The sequence below is a fragment of the Triturus cristatus genome, chromosome 2_1 (genome assembly GCF_964204655.1).
Source record: "Triturus cristatus chromosome 2_1, aTriCri1.1, whole genome shotgun sequence".
In the NCBI taxonomy this organism is placed as follows: domain Eukaryota; kingdom Metazoa; phylum Chordata; class Amphibia; order Caudata; family Salamandridae; genus Triturus; species Triturus cristatus.
The window spans coordinates 1,190,844,533-1,190,870,031 of NC_140581.1; the positions used below are offsets into that span (position 1 = coordinate 1,190,844,533).

The following is a 25,499-nucleotide window of genomic DNA, read 5'->3' on the forward strand; positions in this document are numbered from 1 at the left end:
GCTAAAAACGTCATTCTGATGATGACACAAGTGGGTGGATCCATAAGAGAATCCTGCAAAATCAGCAGAAATACATGCCAAATATGCGCGCACAGTAGCATGACGTGTGATTGACGCATATACTGGAGGGTGAAGGGGACTTGACATTTAGCCCTACATGAGGAGACAGAAGTCTGGGATGTCAGAACAACCTAATCCCAAATCGTATCTAATATCTTGTGTTTAAGGAACTGTATTATCTGGAAGGAAAGGTCTCTCAGGCAGAGGCTATCCTATACTGGCTTCTAGTGCGTGTATAAGCGTCTATGTGTCTACATGAGATGCGAGGGGGCATGGGCCTACCATGGCAACAGAAGCCATGAATTACTTGCACGGAGACAGTAAGGCCGGGCCCTCTGCTCTGTAGCTGGAAGGATGTTTACCTAAACTACTAGACAGGAATGCATTTCTCGAGGAGCGGAGCAGATAACTTGAAGGCTGAATACAGTTTTGGCAGGCAACAGGCCGGGCCAGGCACCGTTAGCCGCGCAGGAAGTAAGACAAAGGTCATGGATACAGATGCAGGTCCAGGCTGGAGCATTCAGAGGCAGAAGGCAGGAAAAGCTCGATGGCAGAATTCAGGGCCTACCTTGCCAGAGCTGGAAAACGTGAAAAGTATACCATATAAAGGCGGTGGCAAGGCATACTTAGGAACGGAATATTCGACCCATTCATGGTGGATCTGAAAGAGGACATGTTGACGTTGGACGCATATGTATTTGCGTCTTCATAGCTTGAAGTGGAGGGAACATACATGTACTTGTAGCATGCACATGGAGCCGTTGGGGTCTAAGATAGGGGACACAATCGATCATAAAAATTCATATTTCCTCACGGGTTCAGCCGCAGGGTCGCGGTGCCAAGACTTTGGGGTACAGGCCGAAGACGTTAGGTCGACGGTTCTGGTTGGTCTAGGGCGATCCCTGGACTGACAGGCGTACTCCTTAGCAGAAGATACTCACCCGCCGCGAGCGGCACGATTAGAGGATGGAGTTTTGTAAGATGGAGAGACTCACTAAGGAAATGAACTTTAAAGCAAGAATATGTAAAATAATGAAAACCAAACGTTTTGTATTTTTATGCCTGTTTGTATTATGTAGTATGGTAGTGTTTACTGTAGGATTTGTATTCTTCTCCTCTCAAGAGCCCATTGCCCCCACTGTACAGCCTATACCTCCTCCTACTACCTCCTCACACTCTTTTCACCCTCTGCCTGAACATGAACAAGCTAGGCGGTCTGAATTTGTGAATAACTCGTTTATTCAGCTCCTGCACCAGCACCAAGTAGTCATGAATACAACAAATTGTTGGGTGTGCGGTTTGATGCCACATACCATTAATAAGGGCATTCCCTATCTGGTGCTGCCGTATATGTCAAGAATTCCTGTCATACAAGGGAAACACGCCCTTATGTAAACAGGAGAGCTGTTACATAACTCAAGGGAAACACGCCCTTATGTAAACAGGAGAGCTGTTACATAACTCAAGGGAAACACGCCCTTATGTAAACAGGAGAGCTGTTACATAACTCAAGGGAAACACGCCCTTATGTAAACAGGAGAGCTGTTACATAACTCAAGGAAAACACGCCCTTATGTAAACAGGAGAGCTGTTACATAACTCAAGGAAAACACGCCCTATAAAGGGAGGAACCGGGAGGTACAAGGCTGTCGGATATTGTGTTTACACCGACGTACCTGCTTCGTGAAGAGCAGTGTTCCGGAGTGGTGCTCCAGTAAGGCAAGAACGGAGGTAGGTCGAGTCGTTACTCCCTGGGCCGTGTCTTGCCCCATCGTCACCTGTGAAGGACCCGGTCAACCATTGAGCTTCGCTTTTTGACTCGGCTGAGTCCAAGCGCAGTGGCGCTTTTGCTGGTTGGAGTCGTAACTCCCAGCCCGACCAGAGACACAGGGACTGCCAGCTGTAACGCACACCAGGAGGTGTTTGCCGCGTTACAGACTCGGAAGTCCACAGGATCGATCGAGCGGCTGCTCTCGGTTCAGTCTTCTTGCTTGTGATTGGGGTATCGGTGACGCATCACCAGGAGGTGACTCTGCGTCCCGGTGCAGTCTGAGGAAGAGGTTGAGCGGCTGCTCCCTTCAGGTAGAGACCCCGGCTGGGTGTTTCCCTGACTCCTCGATTCTCCCCAACACTCTTCGTGCCCCTCACAGCCTACCGATTGGCATTGTCGGCCATTTCATTTCTGCCCTCTGTTGGCATACGCCGGGATCGGCGTATATGCAGAGGACGGTTAGGACCATCCGTGCTGTGGGCTGGTAACGTACTTAGCCTGGAGGATTCCAGTGACTATAACTTTTGTTTGTTCTTTGTATTTTATTTGCCTTCATTAAAAGAACTAACCCTTCACAAGTGGTTGCGTCCTCATTGTCGTGTCTGTTAAACGATCCTGAGACGTTCAGGGCGTTACAGTATAGTTACAATGGATCGTCATGGGCATTCCAGACCATGTTTCTCTATGCACTAGATGCGTACTCCCCGCGACAACCGCGTTCCATCAGACCTAGCACCAATAACAAAGCTTTAGTGAAAGGAGTTGCCGATATGAGTGGAGATATCGATGCATACTCATCCATTCCCAAAGAAGAGTTGAGGGCTTATGTAGGGTGGAACGCAACGGGGTATAGTATTAGTCTAGGTGAAAGACAGCGGAAAATCTCATCCCCAATCTGGGTCGTACCCCACATAGGTCGGTTCTGTTTGCAAGGTAATGGTCAGAATCCTAGAGCTCAACTGGGAAGAAGTGACTGTACTGAAACGTACACTTTTCCGTCACAGTTTTCCCCTGCGTTTTTGGCTGCCAAGGGTACATATTTTATCTGCAATGACCGAGCATATACATGGTTGCCCCCTGATTTTTCGGGCACATGTTATATTGCAAATCTGCTACCGCCAACATTTACTGCCGCCTCCGACTATCACAAGACCAGAGTTGTGAGAGGCGTGATTAGTAAGGAGGATACTGCCGGTCAGGAAGCGGGAGATTTCTTTTTGGGTTTCCTGCCGTTTTGGGGACCTATGGTCAATAGTAGGAACCTGAGACAGCTGACTCGTGTGGTTGAATCCACTGTTAATGTTACGGCTGGTGCCCTTGGTAATTTGACAGCTGAGCTCCAAGCGGATCGCCTCATGACTTTGCAGAACCGCATGGTTCTAGACGTCATACTTGCAGACCGTGGTGGGGTATGTAAGGTTATCCAATCCAGTTGTTGCATTTTCATACCAGACAACGCTCCAACAGTTTATCAAGCCATCTCCAAACTGCATAAAATATCTGAGTCCATACACGTGGATAAAGGAGATTGGTCACTGGTAGGATGGTTCTGGGAACTGATATCTGCCTGGGGTTGGAAAGTTCTGATGGTCATTGGAATGATCTTAGCCATCCTTTTCCTGTTCTGTCTGTGCATACAGTGTGCTCCTGCGATATGTGGCCTCTGTGCTACATTATGTGTAAGGAAACCTGTATCGAGGGACGAGCTAAGTAATAGGATGATGCTACAGCAACATCTCCATGACTTCGTGAATATTGACCTAGACTCGGATTGAAATGAGTGTAGTTATTGCCTATGTAAGGGCAAAAGGAGGGTCTGTGGTACTTTTGAATTTGGGACCGCGTAGGAGGCAGGGCCCTACCCCTGTCTATCCCGGTAGTAGTGAACCGCGAATGGTTAATGCGGTATGTATGAGTGCTTACTGTAACGTTTTAGCTATGAATGCACTGTGTATACGCTATTTCACATCACTACGTGGGTTCCATCTTGTATCGGTGGCCATCTTATGGTTGCCCTCACATAGGCTATATAGCATGAAGCGAATACGGGCCTTTTAGAGCACATGTGCCTTTCCTTGACTTTTCTGTGACCTGGGCAGCTTGGCTCCGCTGCCCCAGGTCAAACTGGTCTCACGAGTTCCCCGTCCTCTGGCCACCTGTGATTAGCATCAGGGCTTGACACACCATAAAGTCTTTTCATCCTACACAAGCCCCCAGCTAATCACTTTCACACCTGACTGTTCCTGCTTTATGGCTTGTTTCCCAAAACAGGAGATGCTCATGTTTATTGGGGCCTATCGATATCTGATGTGGGATCTGAGCCTTGTTGGGTAAATAATTACGGGCTGGCTTAACTGGAATGTGGGATGGTCATCATGACTCTGCCTTTTCGTTTTGTAATGTATACGTGTAATAGCCATATCGTAAACTAAAGAATGTATGCCTGAGGCAGGAAATTCTGTATTTAAGGAGAAGCCCGTTTCTGTGATTTTCAGCAGTCTCCTGAGAACATACACGCTGTTGTACTTCTAGGACGCCTGTAATTGGTCTGCAGCCAATAAACTGATCTTTGACTTCACCCAGAAGACTCTGTGTTTCTGTAGGTCTGAAACAGGAAGAACCCCAAAGTCATAGGGTGTGTTCCCCTGCACCGCTGGGCTTAAAATACCCAGTACTTCACACCAGCACTATATCTAGCATTATAAGGCTAATCTAAATAACGTAACATAAGGGACATAGCCCAATGATTATTTTGAAACCTACATCCCCAGTCCAGTGTTCCTCCATGGTGTCGGTCCGACACTGTGAGGCGATTAGGACCAAAGTCTGCTGTCAAGAGATCTGTGATGCAGCTATATGCAAAGACAAGCACCGTTCTTCTGTAACCTGACTAGAACGTCCATCTCGTTGGAGCGTATTCGGGAGAAGGTGGTAGATGGCGCTGGTGTTGAAAGTGTCTGGCTCCGAAAAGATACTGGTAATAAAGCAAAAGGAGGCTCAGCCCTTGCCGTCCACTTCCTAGTGTTGATGAGCCTCCACGCCCTCAAGGCATACCAGCTCCAAATTTGAGAGTCGGTAAAATGAGTCACTTGTCTGGCTCACTCTGTGGAATCTTTAAGCTTGTTTCAGGAGTTTCTTGCGACTTCTTCGTTCTGGAAAGCCGGCGGGTGCACCACAAATTTGTCTCACCCTCCCCAGTCATCTCCTTTCCTTGAAGAGCAGGGGTATTCATCCCAAGGTAATTAGCTGGCAGTGGAATTCCCAGGACATGGCATGCCTCTTGGATCTCAGTGACATGATGTGCCTTGTTTTTGTATTCAAAGATGAGGCCGAAGGGGTAGGTCCATCGATATCGGATAGTGTTCTGCCGTAGCTTGTCTGTGACTGATCTAAATTGCTGGTGGCGTGCCAGGGTCGCCAGGGCGATGTCTTGGTACAGCTCACATGGGTATCCTTGAAACTTCACCACGTCTACTTTCCTGGCGTCTTGGAGTATAGCTTCTTTGGTTTTGAAAGAATGGAGTTTGGCTAGGATATCCCTTGGTCGACGTTTCTTGCCTTGCAAAAGCCTTTCTATTCTAGGGACTCTCTCCAGCTTCACCTTGAATGATGCTGCTCCTAATAGTTCAGAGAACAGACCCGTGATAAAGTCCTCGAGATCTGTGCCCTCTGACCCTTGTTCCAGGTTCTGGATTCTAATGTTATCCCGCTGAGAGCCGTTCTCCAAATCCTAGTTGTGTTGCTTTGAGCTGAGTATGAAGTTCCCTCGCTATCGCTCAGATCTGTTCCGTTCTACCTTCGAGGTCCGCGGTTTTAGTCTCTGTGTCCATCACCCTCGTACCCACCAAATCGATGTCCTGCTGAAGTGAGGTAAGTCTGCCACTGAGATCTGGCTTCAGTGCGTCCAGAGATTGGATCATGTCCGCCTTCCGTTTGTCCCGCAATTCCAGTTTAAATGCTCTCAAAGAGGCAAGTAGGTCCTCCTTAGACAGCGCCATTCCGGTCTCCTCCCTTATGCCCTGATGTGTTCCTGTGTTGGTAGTAGAGGTGAAGTAGGTAGACACCCTGTTGCTCTGAGGTTGTTTTTTGGGTGGCATAGAGAGGTAGTCGATATTGCCTGTGGGAGGTGTCTTGAGTTCACGTCTGCAAAGTCTCAATGCCCGAAATGTCCGTGGCCCCCTCACCCGTGCTGTGATACTCTGCAAGTGACCAGGACACAGGCGGATCTCAAGCCCCAAGGGCTGCCTGGGACCCGATCTCAGCCCTTCTCAGTGTGGGTGCATCAGATCTTCTCCTGCTCTACCCACGAAGGGTTGCTCATTGTTCACCACCCTTCTGCTCCCATGGTCATTCCAGCAGAAGAAGGTCCCCACTCTCCTCCGGTATGCACTCCAGGCCCGTTGCCGGTGTGGGAATCTATGGAGATTGATGCATGTAGTGCCTGTAGCTAGTGCTTTGGACTGCGGAGTGGTCCAAAGGATCGCACACTGAGGAAAAGGGATGCGTCCCGCCGCTAGTATGGAAGAGCTGCCTGTTGTGAAGGGTCAAAGTCACCACGAGGCCGTGCGTCTCTGCAGGCACCATTTAAAGGTCTGGCACAGCCGATTCTCAATCCGTGTCATGGTCTAGTTTTGGAGTTTAAAAACATTTCTCTGGCAGGTATCGCTCATCGCTGCAACTACAGCTGCCGTTAGGCAGCCTTTTCAGGGTTTTTCTGGGCGATCTGCGCTTCTCCCCATGCTGGGCTGCGCCGGAGGGAAATGGCAGCCGTGGTGTCTCCCGCTTCGCGCTGTTTGCACTCAGCGGGCCGCTGGACACCACTTGCTTCTTGGGGTTCCCCGGGAGAGGGCTGCTCCGAGTAGGATTCTCCACTGGCTGGCCCGGTAAGTCCGTTCTCCCTCTCCCGTACTCCTCAGTTCTCGTCCGCGGGCTAGGCTCCGGCCGGGTTGGTTGCCTTCCAGTCACCCTTCAATCACTCGCCATCCTCAGGTCTCCGTGCAGTTCTGGGCGTCTCGAGGTATTCCGGAGTAGTCTCTGCGCTACACCAGGTACGTTTCCATACTTTCACCTCCAAATGGCCATATTGGCTGGCCACACTTCGTCCATGCTTATCTTCTTAGATCAGACAAGATCAAGTGCTTTCAGAGTGCAATAGCCATATGCATGAAAAACACTGACTTTGGGGCTCTTAGCTTTTTTCATTCTTCTTCAGTGCTGGCCATAGTAAGCGAGACAAGCCACCCTCTTTCACCTAAAGCAAAACAAAAAGCCTACAGCACCTGGTATTCCCAGACGGTCTCCCATCCAGGTACTAACCAGTACCTACCCTGCTTAACTTCTGACTACAGACATGATCAGTTGTTTTCAGGGTTGTATGCCATAGGCATGAAAATCACTGACTTTGGGGCTCTTAGCTTTTTTAATTCTTCTTCAGTGATGGCCATAGTAAGCAGGACAAGCCACCCTTATTCAACTAAAGCAAAACAAAAAGCCTACAGCTCCTGGTATTTCCAGGTGGTCTCCCATCCAGGTATTAACCAGGCACAAGCTTGCTTAACTTTTTAGATCAGACAAGATCAGGTGCTTTCCGCGTGGTATGGCCGTAGGGATGAAAAGCACTGACTTTGGCATTCTTAGCTTTTTCATTCAGCTTCAGTGCTGGCTCATAGTAACCGAGACAAGCCACGCTCATTCACCTAAAACAACAACAAAAAAACCCTACAGCACCTTGTATTCCCAGGCAGTCTCCCATCCACATACTAACCAGGCCCAATGCTGCTTAACTTCTGAGATCAGAGAGATCAAGCGCTTTTCAGGGTGGTATGGCTGTATGCATGAAAAAAGCACTGACTTTGGGGCTCTTAGCTTTTTTCATTCTTTTTCACTGCTGGCCATTGTTAGATAGATAGTCCACCCTCATTCACCTAAAACAGAACAAAAATCCTACTGTACCTGGTATACCCAGGAGGTCTCCGATCCAGTTACTAACCAGACCCAGCCCTTCTTAATTTCTGAAATCAGACGCGATCAGGTGCTTTCAGGGTGGTATGGCCGTAGGCATCAAAAGCACTTACTTTGGGGCTATTAGCTTTTTTAAATTCTTCAGTGCTGGCCATAGTAAGAAAGACAAGCCACCCTAATTCACATCAAGCAAAACAAAAAGCCTACAGCACCTAGTACTCCAAGGCGGTTTCCGATCTAGGTACTAACCAGGCCCCACACTGCTTAACTTATGAGATCAGACAAGATCAGGTGCTTTCAGGGTGGTACGGCCGTAGGTATGAAAAGCACTGACTTTGGGGCTCTTTGCTTCTTTCAGTCTTTTTCAGTGCTGGCCATAGTAAGCAAGGCAAGCCATCCTGATTCACCTAAAGCAAAACTAAAACCCTAGAGCACCTGGTATTCCCAGGCGGTCTCCGATCCATGTACTAACCAGGTCCGACCCTGCTTAGCTTCTAAGATCAGGTGCTTTCAGGATGTTATGGCCATAGACATGAATAGCATTGACTCTGGGGGTTTTACTTTTTTCAGTCTTCTTCAGTACTGGCCATGGTAAGCGAGACAAGTCACTCTCATTCACCTAAGGCAAAATGAAAAAAAAGCCTACAGCATCTGGTATTCCCAGACGGTCTCCCATCGAGGTACTAACCAGAACAGACCCCGCTAAACTTCTGACATAGGGGGCTTTCATTGTGCTATGGCCATAGGCATGAAAAACGCTGACTTTGGGGTCATAACTTTTTTCATTCTTTTTCAGTGCTGGCCATAGTAAGCAAGACAAGCCACCCTCATTCACCTAAAGAACAACAAAAAGCCTACTGCACGTGATATTCCCAGGCGGCTTCCCATCCGGGGTCTAACCAGGCCCGACGCTGCTTAACTTCTGAAATAGGACGAGCTCAGGTGCTTTCAGGCTGGTATGACCATAGGCATGAAAAGTATTGACTTTGGGGGTCTTAGCTTTTTCATTTTTCTTTAGTGCTGGCCATTGTAAGCAGCCAGGCCACCCTATTTGACCTAAAGCAAAACAAAAAGCCTAGGGCACCTGGTATTCCCAGACTGTCTCCCATCCACAAACTAACCTGGCCCAACCCAGCTTAATTTCTGAGATCAAAGGAGATCAAGTGCTTTCAGGTGGTATGGCCGTATGCATAGAAAGCACTGGCTTTGGGGCTCTTAGCTTTTTTCATTCTTCTTCATTGCTGGACATAGCAAGCAAGACAAGCCACCCTCATTCACCTAAAGCAAAAAAAAAGCCTACAGCAGCTGCTATTTCCAGCCGGTCTCCCATCCATGTACTAGCCAGGCCTGACCCTGCTTAAACTCTGAGATCAGGAGCTTTCAGGATGCTATTGCCATAGACATCAAAAGCAGTGACTGTTTAACTTCTGAGATCGGGTGCTGTTACGGTGGTATGGCCATAGGCATGAAAAGCACTGACTTTGGGGGTCTTCGCTTTTTTCATTCTTCAGTGTTGGCCATAGTAAGTGAGTCAAGCCACCCTCATTCATCTAAAGCAAGGAAAAACCCTACAGCACCTGGTATTCCCAGGCAGTCTCCTATGCAGATACTAACCAGTACCGAAGCTTCTTAACTTCTGCGATCAGAAGTGATCAGGTGCTTTCAGGGTGGTATGGCCGTAGGCATGAAAAGCACTGAATTTGGAGGTCTTTGCTTTTTTCAGTCTTTTTCAGTGCTGGCCATAGTAAGCAAGGCAAGCCAGCCTGATTCACCTAAAGCAAAACAAAAAGTCTACAGCACCTGGTATTCCCATGCAGCCTCCCATCCAGGGACTAATCAGGCCCGACCCTGCTTAACTTCTGAGATCAGGTGCTTTCAGGGTGGTATGGCCATAGGCATCAAAGGCACTGACTTTGGGGGTCTTTGCATTTTCACTCATCTTCAGTGCTGGCCATAGTAAGTAAGACAAGCCACCCTCATTCACCTAAAGCAAATAAAAAAAAGCCTACATCATCTGGCATTTCCAGGAGGTCTCCCATTGAGGTACTAACTGACCGGGCCGGGCTTAACTTCTGAAATCAGATGAGATCAGATGCTTTTACGATAGTACGGCCGCAGGCATGAAAAGCACTGACCTTGGGGCTCTTAGCTTTTTTCATTCTTTTTCAGTGCTGGCCATAGGAAGAAAGACAAGCCACCCTCATTCATCTAAAGCAAAACAAAAAGCCTACAGCAGCTGCTAATCCCAGGCAGTCTCCCATGCAGGTACTAACAAGGCCCGACCCTGTTTAACTTCTGAGATCAGATGTGATCAGGTGCTTTCAGGGTGGGATGGCAGTAAGCATGAAAAGCACTGACTTTGGGGCACTTAACTTTTTTCATTCTTGGTCACTGCTGGCCATAGTAAGCAGGGCCGTAGCGGGCACCAGACATTTCCCCGGGTGGGGGCTGATTGTGGGCCCCAGGGGGGCCGTTTTTGTTACAGGGCCGTTTTTGCAGCATAGCTGCAAAATCGACCCCTGTAACAAAATCGTCCAAAACCGGCCCTGACAAACAGCGCGGCTCCACCCAGGGGGGCCAGCCGAGCTCTTTGCCAGGGCTACTTTTGGCTCCCAGCCCGGCCCTGATAGTAAGCGAGACGAGCCAGCCTAATTAACCTAAAGCAAATCAAAAACCTACTTCACGCGGTATTCCCAGGCAGTCTCCCATCCATGTACTAACCAGGCGCAACCCTGCCTAACTTCTGAGATCAAATGAGATCGTGTCCTTTCAGGGAGGTATGGCATAAGCATGAAAAGCACTGACTTTGTGGGTATTAGCTTATACATTCTTCTTTAGTGCTAGCCATTGTAAGGGAGTCAAGCCACCCTCATTCACCGAAAGCAAAACAAACAAAAAAAAATCCTGGGGCGTGGCCAAGTAAGATGGCTGAGCGGACATGAGTCGCTTCAGCTCCGGACCCCTGAGACTGCCACGGAACATTTTCATCGCTCATAGAGAGCAGCGAAGCGAATGCCCGCACTCAGCAACGTCCCGTGCTGAACGGGAGCCTTACACGGAACCTGGAATCCGGCCGCTAGCCTAGTCTCGGACCATGAGTCGGGCGACACGGAGAGCTGAGGTCGCTCTCAAGATGGCATAGAGACACGTGCCAGGCGGACCTGTGGGCTTTTGTCGAGCCGGGCTGTGGGTCTCTGGCGAGACTGACACGAAGCTCAGACGGCGCCTAATATCTCCCAGCTTCGCGGCACTGCGGGAAGACACCAACAGCACTTATTGCATTCCGCTATCTCCAGATCTGCACGGACGGCGCTTTCTGCCCCGTGGAGCAGTGAAACGCTGTGATAATTTTATGAAGGCACTGAAGAAGCGCTGAGGGTGCCGCAAGTGGGTGGCGGCAGTGGCGGGCACTCCGCATGCACTTAGATGAGGACTCTCCAGTCGGGTCAGTCTTTCCGCATTTTTCCGCTTGCAGTGCACAGAAGGCCCAGGGGGAGTCTATATCCACAGGCCCTGCCTGACCTAAAGATGGCGCCCAAATGGATGGATGCACCAGGGGATGTCTCCTGACCAATGCTGTGGGCACCGGATGGAGAGCGGTGAGAGAAGCATCTTCCCCCTATATAGCTCTGCCGGCTCAGAGGTGGGGTGCCTCGGGGTTCCTGCCTTCTTGCTGTGATTCGCCATGCGGTGCCTGACTCTAAGATGACTGCCTGATTCTACCACCCAGCAGAGGCCTGATCTTACCACAGGGAGACCTACACGTGCAGGAAGTGTTTTCCTGATCTCAGTTCATAGAGAGGCTTCTCGGCACTTGCTCTTACGCTGTGCTTGATGTTGTCCCTCTGCCACCTAAGAAAGCAACGAATAAAGTCTTCTGCTATTTTAAAATGCCCGAACAAAAACACCTCAACCACAGAGATTGACCAGACGAAGAACGTGGCGCTAACCAGGGAGGATCTGATCACCACCCTTCATGATTTTAAAGCCGAACTGTGCCTGGAAGTTAAACAGGACCTACTGACCTCCATGGACCAACTCAAGGTTGATCTCACTGAAAAAATGACGACTCTCCGACACGATGTGGACACGGTAGGCACCAGTGTGTTGGAAGTGAAGGAACAGACACAAGAACTGGATGCCCTCTCCACCAAACTCCAAGATTCAAAGCAAACCCTCCAAGCCCAGCTCCAGCAAGCAATCTTGAAAGCAGAGGATTTGGAGAACAGATCCCGAAGGGAGAATATACGCATTCGGGACCTGGAAGAAAGTGCAGAGGGACCGGACTTGGAGGCGTTCGTGGTAGGCCTCTTTGCAGAACTTCAAGCCCCTCACCAACTGAAGCTTAAAATAGATCGGGTCCATCGTGTGGGGTCCCCACAATCTGGGGAACGCAGAAGAACGCGGGACATCTTGGCCAAGATGCACTCTTTTAAAATGAAGAAGGACATCCTGAGTGCGGCGAGGAAGAAGGAGGAGACTGTTAGACTTCAGGCTTCCTGCATAGTCCCTTGGGGCGTAGGGAGGGCTGAGTGCTTGCTTTGTAGGAGTACATAATTTGGAGCAGGTCCCTTGCCATTCTAACGGAGGTGGAGTTTGTAGACACTCCCTTCCTTTAAATACTTTGATTCGCCGAGGAGCCATTGCTTGACTTTTGGTTTCCTGAACCTGACTCCACGCCCCTTTTTACCCATATCCTGTGTTTTGTTTCCTCTCACTGAATCTGTGTTCAGTACTCGTGACTTCCATTCCCTATCGCCGCGTCCTACCCTCCCGCTACCTAAACGGTGTCTTTTTGGCTGCCCTTCTTTGATCCAACTCAAGCCCACAGTTTAGGAGATTTACGCTGCGGCCGAGTTCTGGTTTCCCGCGGGCATTTCATTTCCCGAACCCGCGGCCGCGTTGTTTTTCCTGTGTTACAATGAAGGATACATTGTAACCCATTGTTTATGCAGCGAGATACTGACGGCATTTTCTACACACGCACCGCGCGTTTCTTCCTTTTTTTGAACTAGAGAAGTACACTGTGTGTTATAATCGCTCAGTGCTAGATTGTTTTCTATTCACTGCCATTAAAGCCAGTAAAGGGCTTGTTAAATACTTTTGCATTGTGGAGCGCTTGCCCGCCCTTTTTTGTTTCCTCCTTCTTGTTTTGGGGCATAAATGCTTGAAGCAAAACTTTGTTTAGAAGCTTTAACAGAGCATTGCAGTCCTTATTTTTGTCATTGCCCTAGACAGTTATATACCATCTGTCTGCCCTGGATTTAACACAGAATTGTATCTGCACTGCTGATCATTGGAACTTTCTCTGCACCAGGAGGTGTCCAGCTGGTAAGGGACAGTGTGTCTTCTATAAGGCCAGCACTGAGTCTACTCTTGAAGTCTAGTGTTATATGGGAAGGGAGGTAGTTATCTTTCTTGTTTTCCCTGTAGGATTTCCTCTTCTCTGGTCATTCCGAGGGAATCAGCTGGGGGATTTGAAGTGTATTGTCCTGGTGTAGGAAGGTGGAATCTGACTAATGGTTGCCCCAAACTTTTTGCCTGGTATTTGAGTGTTTTTTGACTAGCCTGGCTGGGATCCTGCTATCCAGGACCCCAGCCTATCTGCTTTATCCTTAAAACTGATGTGAGTACCCTAAGGTACAAACTAATTGGACACTGAGGATACCCTGGCAGTCCCTTGTAGATGGTACCCTAGGTACCGAGGGCATGGGTCCCTCAGTAGGCCTACCAGGGCTGCAGCACTTATTGTGCCACCCTGGGACAGCCATATCAAATGACACCACCAGACCACTACTGTAGTCTGGGTAAGGTGGTGCTTGCACCCCCTTACAGGGATACAGGTACCCTGTATCCCACCTATGTACAACACATGTATTCTCATTGGTCACCCCTAAAGCAGGCCTTGCTAATCCTACAAGGCAGGGTGCTGAGATATGTGTGAGGGAGGACCCCTACCTGAGTAGGGCCCCTCTGCAACCTACATAAAATCATTGCTGGGTTGTTTGTAGTGTAGCCATACCATATACTCTTAACCGCATTATAAGTTTATCACGATAGTGTGATAACTTGAGATTGGCTACACAGAACCATATCGTGTTTGGTGTCAAACATGTAGGAATCATACCCCCAGTCCAGCCATGGGCATGAGGGCACGATTCTCCCCTGCTAGAGGGGAGATATGGGAAAAGCGGCAGAATTTAGACACCAATTTAAAAGTGCACACGTAGTACAAGATGGCTACTACCCGCCACCCACACGACTCTGGCTGGCTGTTGCTGGGGAAAATCCCAGCCTCGCCAGCTGGACAATAGGGCTCCTGTGGCAGGGAGGTGCTAGCATCTCCCCAGGCAGGATATGTGGATTGGAACTGGGTGGGTGCACCATATTTTGCCTTTCAGAGTTGCACGTAGGCAGCTACAGCGCCTACATTCTGCATACACCGCCTGGAACCAGTTCAGGGGCATCCTGCCCATCGCCCAGGCGGGAAACACACAAAGGGGAGTGGGTGTAGCCACCCTTTCCTGCCTCAACTCTCATTGATAGGCTCTGATCAGGACCCTCCCCTAATCTTGTGGATAAAGGTGAATACTGTGTCCCCAGAGCCTCAGATTAATCTTGGACTTCACAGACTTGACCTTCAACGAGCTGCTGCCCAGCTGACTGAAGAAATCCCCCTTGGGGTAAAGGAGTTACCCCCCTGCTTGGTAGGCACCTGAAACACTGCAAGTGACCCGGTTGGAATTTCACTGCTCCTATGGACTTTGCCGACTCCCAGCAACCTTGAGGTGGATTTCCTAAGCATCCCAGAGGCCAGTGAGTGCGCACAGCAAGTCTGAGCACCGTGGACTGCGTGGGTGCCGAGATTCCCCATACCCCCAGGACACCGGCCACCTCTTCCATAGCACACGACCCTGACCAGTGGGGAAGTTGTGCTTTGGCCCATTACTGAGCCAACCACGAAGCAGCAATTGTGCCAAAGATCAGCAACCTAGCCCCCTCCGGTGGACCGTGGGCTCCCGTTTACGCACTCCATTTTGCTGCCTTCCGTGGTCCCTTGTCTCTCGACTTGCGGGCCCTAGCGGAGGACAATCTCAACATTTAAGAGTTTCCCTGGTTGCTCCAGGCCTGCTCTACAGTCTCTCCAAAGGAGACCTCTCACAGACCTTGTGGGTCTGCACCAGTAGCTGATTTGTTTATTTTGTGTGGGTTGCGGTTGCCAAGGCTTAGTGTATCCAATCCGGACACTAACACCGCAGCGACCCTCATCCAACGTGGGACAGTTGCCCTCCAGAAGCTGGCCTTCCTTGAAGCCTTCCGGAGCCCGTGGCTGCAGATCCAAGCTACACCTCTTTCCACTTGAAGCACCCGACATTGAAGGGCTCTTTCCTTTGAGCTCCCTGGTCACTGTGCCGTGACCCAGACTCTGTCCCCTCTGCTTTCAGGTTCCTCTCTACAAGATCTACAACTTCATTCTTCACTGCATCATCGATGCTTTTGGCTAGCAGCAGTTGTGTACATTTTCCCATTGAAAATCAGCCCGCGACCCGCCATCGAAAACGACCTATGCACCTGGCTTCCCTGGGGCAGGTAACAGTGGTACCTCGGTACTCTCGTGGTAGTGGGCTCCTCAAAGGCTTAACTCTAAGCCCTTAACTTTGAACTCCTGCTAGAAGTGTCTTTAATCTGTTTAAATCAAACCGCGACATTCTCCATAGGCTATAATAGAGATCCCGATAGCAGCTATTTCCACTGCATGCGCCTCCCGTGGGTCCCCTTCCTCATAACCTGGGGTGGATTCTTAAGGGGCCAGCGATCCTAAATGCCCTAGGCATTGTCTGTAGAATTGTCATGGTTCTTATATCACTTTTTTAATATATGGTTTGGTCCCCCCCTGGGGCCCTGTGATTCCAGTGTTATTTATTGTGGTGAGCAGTCTAAATATCGAAAATTTAATTTCGACCTACAATAATATCGAGTTTAGAATATCGAAGGGACAGAATATCATGTCATCGATATTTTTGTTGCGATATTTTTGTAGGTCGATTTTCTGACCTTCGAAATTTTGTCAGAGATCCATTTATTGTATCTATCAATGCTTGTTTGAATTGTAACTTTGCCTCTAGCCTCATAAAGAGACTTGTGGGATTCTGTTTAGAATATATACATATATTTTATATATATACCTGTGTGGGCTACTCTTTCATTTGGTCATTCAAGAGGTTATCTATGGTAAAACAATAAGCTTAACACTCCTTCAAGACTTAGCCTGAAGGCTGCACTCTACAGCTACCACTAGGATAGCTTTCTTTAAAGGTTGTCTTAAACCTATCATCAATAAGAGTCGAATTGGACTGGTACAAGGTGTCCCCTATAACTAGGAGACAGCACATGCCAGGCCAACTTCTCACACCTGGCTTCTGATCCCCACATCTCTGATAGTCACTCTGAGGGGTGTGAGTACATTGAATTTTCTCACTCATAGATGCACTGTAGGAGTGTGGGGATATTCTCGTCGCTCCTGTGGATTGAGCTTGGAGATGTACCACAGGTTAGTGACATTGGCAACAGAGACGTCCTTTCAAGATTTAGCGCCCTCCACTCTGGGGTGTAGACAGCTGCTGAGGCCCGTTACCACCAATCTACGAGACGACAACATACGTTACCACTGGACATTTCCTTTTGGGCTTGCTTTTGAATACAAGAACAAGGCGCACCATGTGACTGATCTGACTGAAGGTCTTCGTATCTTGGGCCTCCCACTTCCAGATGACGAAAGCGCCACTGGAGCCTCGACCGACACAGGACCACCTCGGAGAGGCTCCCGGCCGTGGCACACAGTCACGAAACCTCGGCAGGCCCCTAGATGATTGTACCTTGAGAGGTGCCTTCTATAGACACTCAGACTCTCACGGTCACCAGTTTAAGAGATCTCCCATTGAACCGCGACCCACCGGAACCCTGGGGATGCTGGATGAACAGGTCCTCATGACTTGATAAAGAGACACCGCAACCGTTCATCAATGACACTGAGGTTTTTTCTTGACTTATTTTTCTTTTTGAATTGTTCTCTAGGTTCCCAACGCACGTTAGTCGGGGAGTGCGAGCCTTGTCTGTACCACCCAAAGTTCTTCTCTTTTTTTTGGAAGTATTTCGAGCCGAAAGCCCGTTGGCCACTCGGCTCACACTTTTTTGGGGATGTTGTGTTTTTTTTTTGGGGGGGGGGGGATGGTTCCTGGTGGTGGTGTAGTGGTGCCATTGGTTTATGGCTTTTCAAGAGACGTACAGCAAGGTGGGTGGGGGCGCTATGAGGCGCGCAGGTCTCAAGAGGGGGAACTAAGTCACGATAGGGGCAGCAGCAGCACACGAAGGGAGGTCTTGATCTACAAGGGGAGGGAGGGCGGTTAATCCTGCCGATGGTCTCCATAGCGTCCTGGAACGTCAAGGGCCTGAACTCACCCCAAAAATGGCAGAAAATCTGGTAATATCTTACAGACTGCCGATTTGAGGTTGTAGCGCTCCTAGAAACTCACCTCAAAAAATCAGAGGAAACTCGCCTACGCCACAAATCATACCCCTTAATTTATAAATCATCCGCTGGCACCAAACATAATGGAGTGGCCCTGCTTTTTCATAGCACAGCCAAGTTCCAACCCGAAGCAACCAAGACAGATCGGGAGGGGAGAATCATATTGGTCACGGGAAGAGTACGCGCACCCTATGCACATTTATCTCCCTCTATGCACCCAACTCAAGCCAGACGAATTTCCTATCTAGCGCTCTGGACTTGATAAGTGGATTTGCGGAGGGTCCAGTGATCCTACTGGGAGACTTCAATTTGACATTGCACGACGCCCTGGACAGTTCACATTCACACAGGGTGACTACGAACACTTTTTCCAAAGGGGTCAAGCAGAAAATGCTCACACTCGGCCTATGCCATGCCTGGCAGACATTGCACCCCACCACCAAAGACTACTCGTACTTCTCGCACGTCCACCAGTCATATTCTAGGATTGACTATATTTTCATTAGTCAGGAACTAGTGGAACCCCTGCAGGCAGCGCAGATATTGCCGAATTCGGTATCAGATCACAGTAACCATCAGTCTGACATGGGGTAGACCCAACTCTGACACGTCGCGGTAGTATTTCCCAGCAGCAATCACGCGAGACAAGACCTTATGAGAGGAACTGATGGCCTCCATCAACGAATACTTTACACTCAACACCCCGCAGGCCACTACCCCACAGAATAATTGGAGTGCTTTTAAAGCGGTATTGCAGGGCAAATGCATCCAACTTAACTCGGTCCTAAATAAACAGAGGGAGCGCATTCCCTTTGAAGGGGAATTGGAAATAGTTGAAAAGGAACATAAGGAAACATCCACTCGAGCACTGCAACGACAACTTACCAGGGTAAGGGACAAACTACGCTCCATTTACAATAATAGAGCCGAGTATACACTGCTGAGGCTGCGTCAGACATCATACGCCCAGGGCGATAAGGTGGGCCCCCACTTAGCTGCCAGCTCGGAGTGAAGAGGGAACGCAAATTCTTTGGGGGTATCCTAGATCGGGATGACCAGCTCACTCACACAGATGACATTAAAGCCAACATTTTTGGCGAATTTTATGGAAAACTATCAAGGTACACCCCCTGATACGGCTCTACAGCAGCAATATCTAGAGTCGGTGGATTTTCCCCATTTCTCCCTCACGACCGCAGGTTCCTGAGATGCCCCTATTACTTCTGAGGAGGTCGGGCAGGCCATCTCTAGACTCAAACTTCAGAAATTCCCGGGACCTGACGGTCTAACGGCGCAGTTTTACAAATGCTTAGCATCCAAGCTAATCCCCCACCTCACCGAGTTATTCCAGGCGATAGCAGCAGATGCCAGAGTCTTGGCATCAAACTGGGGAAGGACCCCCAACACTGTGCCTTGTAAAGGCCCATAGCCCTTCTTAACCTTGGCGCGACGCTCTACTCCACGATCTTAGCCACCAGGCTATAGGACCTGATGCCCGCACTAATCCACCCTGATCAATCAGGCTTCATAAAGGGAAGGCAAACACATGAGACTATCCGACACACCCTACACCTCATTGAGAAAGTATCCAAATGTAATCTCCCAGCAATCTTGGTGGGTCTTGATGCCGAAAAAGCCTTCAACAGGGTGGATTGGTTGTTCCTCTTCCTCGCCATGCGGAAATATGGCTTTGGGAACGCATTCCTCAACATGGTCAGGGCCAACTATCACCTTCCGAGCTCCCGAGTTTGTCAACTGAGGAAATATGAATTTTATGACCAGTTATGTCCCCTATCTTAGACCCCAACGACTCCATGTACATGCTACAAGTACATGTATGTTCCCTCCAGTTCCAGCTATGAAGACGCAAATACATGTGCGTCCAACGTCAACATGTCCTCTTTCAGATCCGCCATGTATGGGTCGAATATTCTATTCCTAAGTATGATTGGCCACCGACTTTATATGGTTCACTTTTCTAAGTTTTACAGTTCAGGCGAGTAGGCCCTGAATTCTGCCATCAAGCCTTTTTCTGCTTCTGCCTCTGAAATGCTCCAGCTTGGACCTGCATCGGTATCCATGAACTTTGTCCTACTCCCTGCGCGGCTAACGGTGCCTGACACGGCCTGTTGCCTGCCAAAAACTGTATTCAGCCTTCAAGTTATCTGCTCCGCTCCTCATCCAATGCATTCCTGTCTAGTAGTTTAGGTAAACATCCTTCCAGCTACCGAGCAAAGGGCCCGGCCTCGCTGTCTTTATGCAAGTAATTCATAGCCCCTGTTACCATGGAAGATTCCTGCCCCCTCGCATCTCATGTAGACACATAGACGCTTGTACATGCACTAACAGTCAGTATAGAATAGATTCCGTCCGAGAGACCTTTCCTTTTAGATAAAACAGTTCCTTAAACAAAGATATTAGATACGATTTGGGATTAGGTTGACCTGACCCCCAGACTTCTGTCTCCACATGTAGAGCTAAATGTCAATTCCCCTTCACCCTCTAGTTGCACGTCAATCACACGTCATGCGGCTGCGCGCGCATCTCTGCCAAATATTTCTGCTGACACTGCAGGATTCTCTTATGGATCCACCCACTTGTGACATCATTTTAAATTACGTTTCTAGTATACGCCTGTTATTACGCCTATTTTCATTACGTATGTGTATTCTTATCTGTATTATCAGCTGTTACGCCTCCTGCATCTGTTCTAATGCAATGCTTTTCATATATATATTGTTACTTGTCAATAATGTATTGCCTATCCCTTCCTGAACCTTCGTGGTGATGGAATATGATTGCCTGGTTCGAACCATAATTCCTTTGTAAGGAATAAAGCCCTTTTCAAAACCTCTAATACCACGGATTCTGCCTCTTATTTTGACTGAGTTATTCTTACTAGACTTTACCGCAAAAAAAAATAGTACAGGTAATTTAAATATTTACCACATAAATTGGCGCCCGACCAGGGACACTTTCTCATCTCACGCGCCGGAGGTGCGTTGCAGGCCCGGTCCCCTGCCACAGCTGAACGGAAAAAAAACGCGTACCCGCAGGATTTCCTGTATCTCCCTCCGGCCAAGCGGGGGTGACTGAGGCTGCGATCAACACCCAGACGAGGCGGTGAGAAGTGCGAAGTATCCCGACCAGAGCCTAGCTGAGAGAGCAAGATCCGAGGTATACAGAGGCCCACCAGGTTCCGAAGTTCCGAGTCGAGTCGAGTCCAGTCCGGTCCAGTTCAGTTCAGTTCCGAGGCCTTCCGTTCCGTGCTACCCGGTGAGTACCGTTGCTGGGGAGGCATTTAGACGTGCACATTGGTTTGTGCCGGTCCTGACGGGTTTGGGTACACAGATCCGGTCTGCACTGTTTTAGCAGTGTATCTGTACTGTTTAGCAGTATATCCAGTATGTTCATGTATATAATTCAGTGTTATCTAGTATTAGTATTATGTCAGTAGTTAGTTTTCTCTTAATTATCATTGTTCGTTAAATGTTAAATGTTAAATGTTTACATTGTTTAAAATTGTGGTATGAATGAGTGTTCATTATTGTGTTTATCGTATTAATTGTGTTCAAGTCCAGTTTGAGTCAGAATCAAGTAGCAAGGTTTAAAGATGCCGTTCTTTTCAAAATTAAGACAGATCAAAACTAGAAAAGGAGTACTCGAAGAAGCTGTTCCCATTCCACCTAGGGACACTCCAGGGTATTTTATGTACCACAAGCATGGCCTAGATGCCGTACTATATCTTGACTTATGGGTGGACTACACCAAGGATCTAGCAGAAAGTCAGAGGTGGCCCGCAACTGGGACATGGGATGCAGATTGCATCATGAGAGTAGAAGAAGAATTATGGAAAAAGAAAGCCAGACAGTCACAGAAAGATGCCATTGAGTTATGGCGTAAAGAATCGCATAGGCGCACAGAGAAAGCGCTCAGACAGGAAGAGAAAAGTAGGGAGAACTCAAATAAAGCCCGAGAAAACGTATTAGTTGAGGAAGGTACCCGAGTAAAAACAGAACAAGTAGACAGACAACGAAACACTCTTATGAATGGTATGTATCCTCTTTTGGCCGAAGGTTTACCTAAGGCCACCCCGGAAATACCGAAAGATTTGCCACCCCCATTACTCCCGATTAAGGCACATCCCAAGACCGCAAAAGATATTTTCCTTTCCTCCTATTTAGACGATGTAGCTCCCGAATATGTTAATGTTCCACCACACACGCCACCTGTCGATGGTGCTCAACCCCGAGATCATCCGCCCCCAACTCCGCAACCACAAACTCCTCCGCACAATCCAACTTTTCCTGCATCCACAGTTTCTACCTTACATCCCACAAATCCTTTCGTGCCTAGCACCTCAGAAGGTGCGACAGGAGGTGCGGCAGCAATTTTCGCCACGCCACCATCACGAAGTAAATCGTCTCTTAGAGATTTAGCAAACCAACGTACACCCCAAATAGCAACGTCCGACATGTTTAAGGAACATCTTGTAGATTGTAGATATGATCCAGTGCCCGGTAAAAATGACAGAATGCTGCTATCATCACTACGTATACGACGAGCTTCAATGTATTTAACGACACTACCAGGAATGATTAAACATTTAGACAATATATATCGCTTTGTCCAAACAGGGCAAGGCCCTGAAAGTATTGACGAAGCCATGGAATACCAGAAAGTGGATATACAGAGATTACTGTTACGCTTCTTCATAAACTGCTTGATCAGAGACAGATAGGTCCGAGGTAGACCAGGATGAAATGCAAGTACTTACCAGATGGGGTCAGAATATATCAGAGGGAAAACATGATAAACAGACATGTATAGTAGCTATGTGCCGAAAGATCCGTAAAGAAGTAGAATGAATACATAAAGCCAGATTGGAGGCAGACAAAACTGAATCAGAGGGAGAGGAGGAGGAAGGATCAGAAATGCCCACAGGACAATACTTTTAAACGCGTGTTTGTGTACACGCCCATAACTAAAATTGAATTATTAGAAATGAAGAAAGTAGTACCTAGCCATGACAAAGACCCAGCAGGTTTCCACCGTGAAATAAAAGACATGTTACTCATGGGAGAGTATACTTATCCTGACATTATGAAAATATTGAAAGTTTTATTGCCTGCCGGGATTTACGAGAAACTCAAAGAAAAGGAATGGGAGGTGGGAGACCAAAAGATAGATTGGACAGCACTAGAAACCGAAGAAAAAGCCCGAGCTGCAGGTTCAGGGCTTGGGGAAAAGACTACAGCATTGCCAGGATTATTAGTGCAGGTACTACCACGTTTATTAACTACGAAAAAGGAAGACTGGGGTGCAATTTCAGCCTGTAAACAAAAACAAGATGAAGACACTAGTGATTTCTATTCCCGATTTGAAAAATGTTTTGGTATTAATAGTGGCATAAAAGCAAGTAGTGAGTCGTATCCACATCTGTTTGTGACAAAATTAGTTGAAAATTCCCTGCCCCAAGTTAAGAATAGAGTATTAAAATTCGAGAGTACTTGGCAAGGTAACACACCGTCACAGATGTTACAAATGTTACAATATCATCACAATAGAATTAGAGAAGAACAAGAACATGAACAAAGGCGTATGAAAGACACGAAAATGAAAATGCTCGTTGCTCAGTCAGTTCCAGCTGACGGTCATAAAAAGGGTACGATGCAGTCCAATGATTCAGCGGGTCCTGTTAGAGGGACATGCAACTATTGTAAACAGCCAGGTCATTATATACACGATTGCGCAGTTCTGAAACATAATATCTCTACGGGTATAACGAAGGAGAGACCACGTCCGCCTAGACAGGATCAGATCCAACAACAAGTACCTCAGCATGCGCAACCTATGCCAGTTCCACAACAGACCGCACCAGAACCACAACAACAGCCACAGCCTATTGCTGCAACACAAAACACGACACAACAGATGTACCAGTATGCACAAAATGACTATCCAGAGTATCAGCGCTACACATGAAATAGCCTAGAGAGGGAAGTTGGCCTACCCCTTATTGAGGTTCCCGTAGATCAAGAAGGTCCTTACGTACAGAGTCAAGTATTAGGGAAAGACAGAAAGTTTCTACTCGATACAGGGGCAAGCAGAACCACTATCAGTCACAGCGAAGTCCCAGGGGCACCCCTCTCAGGCTCACAAAATATTTCCCTTGGTTTTTCAGGAAAGCCTACTATTAACGAAGTATCGCAACCACTTGCATTCACAGTCGGTCCATTAACGCGGACTACAGATCTATTGCTTACAAAATCATGTCCAGAAAACTTGTTAGGTATAAAAACATTGAAGGCTCTAGGAGCTGTAATATGTTGTTCTCCGGAAGGAGTTAGACTATTTTTGCGTGACTTTAAAGGTCACTACGTGTCTAGAGACATGGATCATCGGTTACAGAATCTACCTGCACATTTATGGGCGCAAGGCCCCACTGATGTAGGTTGTATGCACATTACACCATATCGAGTCACACTCAAAACAGGAGTGGTACTACCACGAATACGACAATACAAGTTACCCCCAGATGCTGTTGTGGCTTTGCTGCAAATCATTGACGAGCTCATTGCACAAGGAGTGGTCGTGGAAACCGACTCCAATGTATGTAATTCCCCGATAATTCCGATTCTTAAACGAACTGATCCAAAAGCACCACCAGTATATCGATTAGTTATTGATCTGCGAGAATTAAATAAATGCATTGTACCACAATACCCCGTGGTCCCAGATATCTCTTCATTGCTAACAGCCATAGATTCAGAAGCAACGTTCTTTACTGTAATTGATCTCAAGAACGCTTTCTTTAGCGTCCCAATCGATCCGGAAAGCCAATATTTGTTCGGATTCAGTTTAAATGGACGAAGTTTTAAATTCGCACGCGCACCTCAAGGATTCACAGAAAGCCCCAGCATCTATAGCCAAGCACTGAAAAGAGAACTTGACAGTATCCACATGCCAGCTAACACTGCCCTGCTTCAATACGTTGATGATCTGCTGATCACCGCCCGAAGCGAATCTGAATGTGAAAAAGCATCACTGACGGTTTTACATTTCTTAGCCGACAAGGGGCACAAAGTGTCCCCTTCAAAGCTGCAATTCTGTGTCCAGCAAGTTGTGTACCTTGGGCACTTGCTGTCCAAGGGGGGAAGACAGCTTACACCCGACCGTATCCAGTTAATTGTTAACATGCCGCCACCCAAGACACAAAAGGAGGTACGGGCATTCATAGGCCGCACTTCGTACTGTAGGCAGTGGATCCCTCAATATGCATTTCTAGCAAAACCACTCATTCAGTTGACAACACAGGAGGCAGCGACATCGACTGTCCTCCCTTGGACTCAGGAACATACACAAGCTTTTGAAAGCTTAAAGAAAGCTTTATGTCAAGCACCTGTTTTAGCAACACCATGTTACAGCAAACGTTTTACACTTTTTGTTACAGAACGTGAAGGTACTGCTTTGTCAGTACTCACGCAGGAACAAGCAGGATCACACAAGCCATGTGCTTATTTTTCCAGTACATTAGATCCCGTAGCTCAGGCTCTTCCTGCGTGCCTGAAATCAGTCGCGGCAACAGCTTTAGCAATCAGACAAAGCGATGCCATAGTGTTAGGACATCAATTGACAGTACAAGTACCACACGCAGTAGAGGTTCTCTTGAACCGAACCCAAACACAACACTTGACTATAGCAAGACTGACGGGTTATGAATTGACATTGTTCCAGCCACACATAGAAATCAGACGTTGTAGTACATTAAATCCTGCCACACTTTTGCCATTAAGTGGAACAGACCCATTGGCACATGATTGTATTGAAGTCATTACTATTACGACAAAACCCAGACAGGACTTGACAGATATTCCATTATCAGATCCAGACCTGACATTGTATGTAGATGGTTCATGCATGAGAACAAGTACAGGAGAGTTAGTGGCCGCTTATGCAGTCACAACAGACACTGAAATTATTGAAACAAATTGTATCGATACCTTGTCAGCTCAAGCAGCAGAGCTCATCGCTCTGACACAAGCCTGTATTCAAGCCAAAAATAAGAAAGTCAACATATACACAGATTCACGTTATGCATTCGGAGTCGTCCATGACTTCGGCGTGCTTTGGCGAGAGAGAGGTTATTTAACTTCTCACGGTGCCCACATCCAGCAC

At 48.0% G+C, this 25,499-nt stretch overlaps 5 pseudogenes; all 5 read right to left on the reverse strand.

Annotated features, from left to right (window-relative positions):
• Window positions 1–7,098: 7,098 nt before the first annotated feature.
• LOC146866589 (5S ribosomal RNA) lies at window positions 7,099–7,216 on the reverse strand (annotated as a pseudogene).
• Window positions 7,217–7,992: 776 nt separating this feature from the next.
• Window positions 7,993–8,111, reverse strand: LOC146866590 (5S ribosomal RNA; annotated as a pseudogene).
• Window positions 8,112–9,357: 1,246 nt separating this feature from the next.
• On the reverse strand, window positions 9,358–9,476 carry LOC146866591 (5S ribosomal RNA; annotated as a pseudogene).
• A 104-nt stretch (window positions 9,477–9,580) lies between these two features.
• Window positions 9,581–9,689, reverse strand: LOC146866592 (5S ribosomal RNA; annotated as a pseudogene).
• Window positions 9,690–10,016: 327 nt separating this feature from the next.
• LOC146866593 (5S ribosomal RNA) lies at window positions 10,017–10,135 on the reverse strand (annotated as a pseudogene).
• Window positions 10,136–25,499: the final 15,364 nt, after the last annotated feature.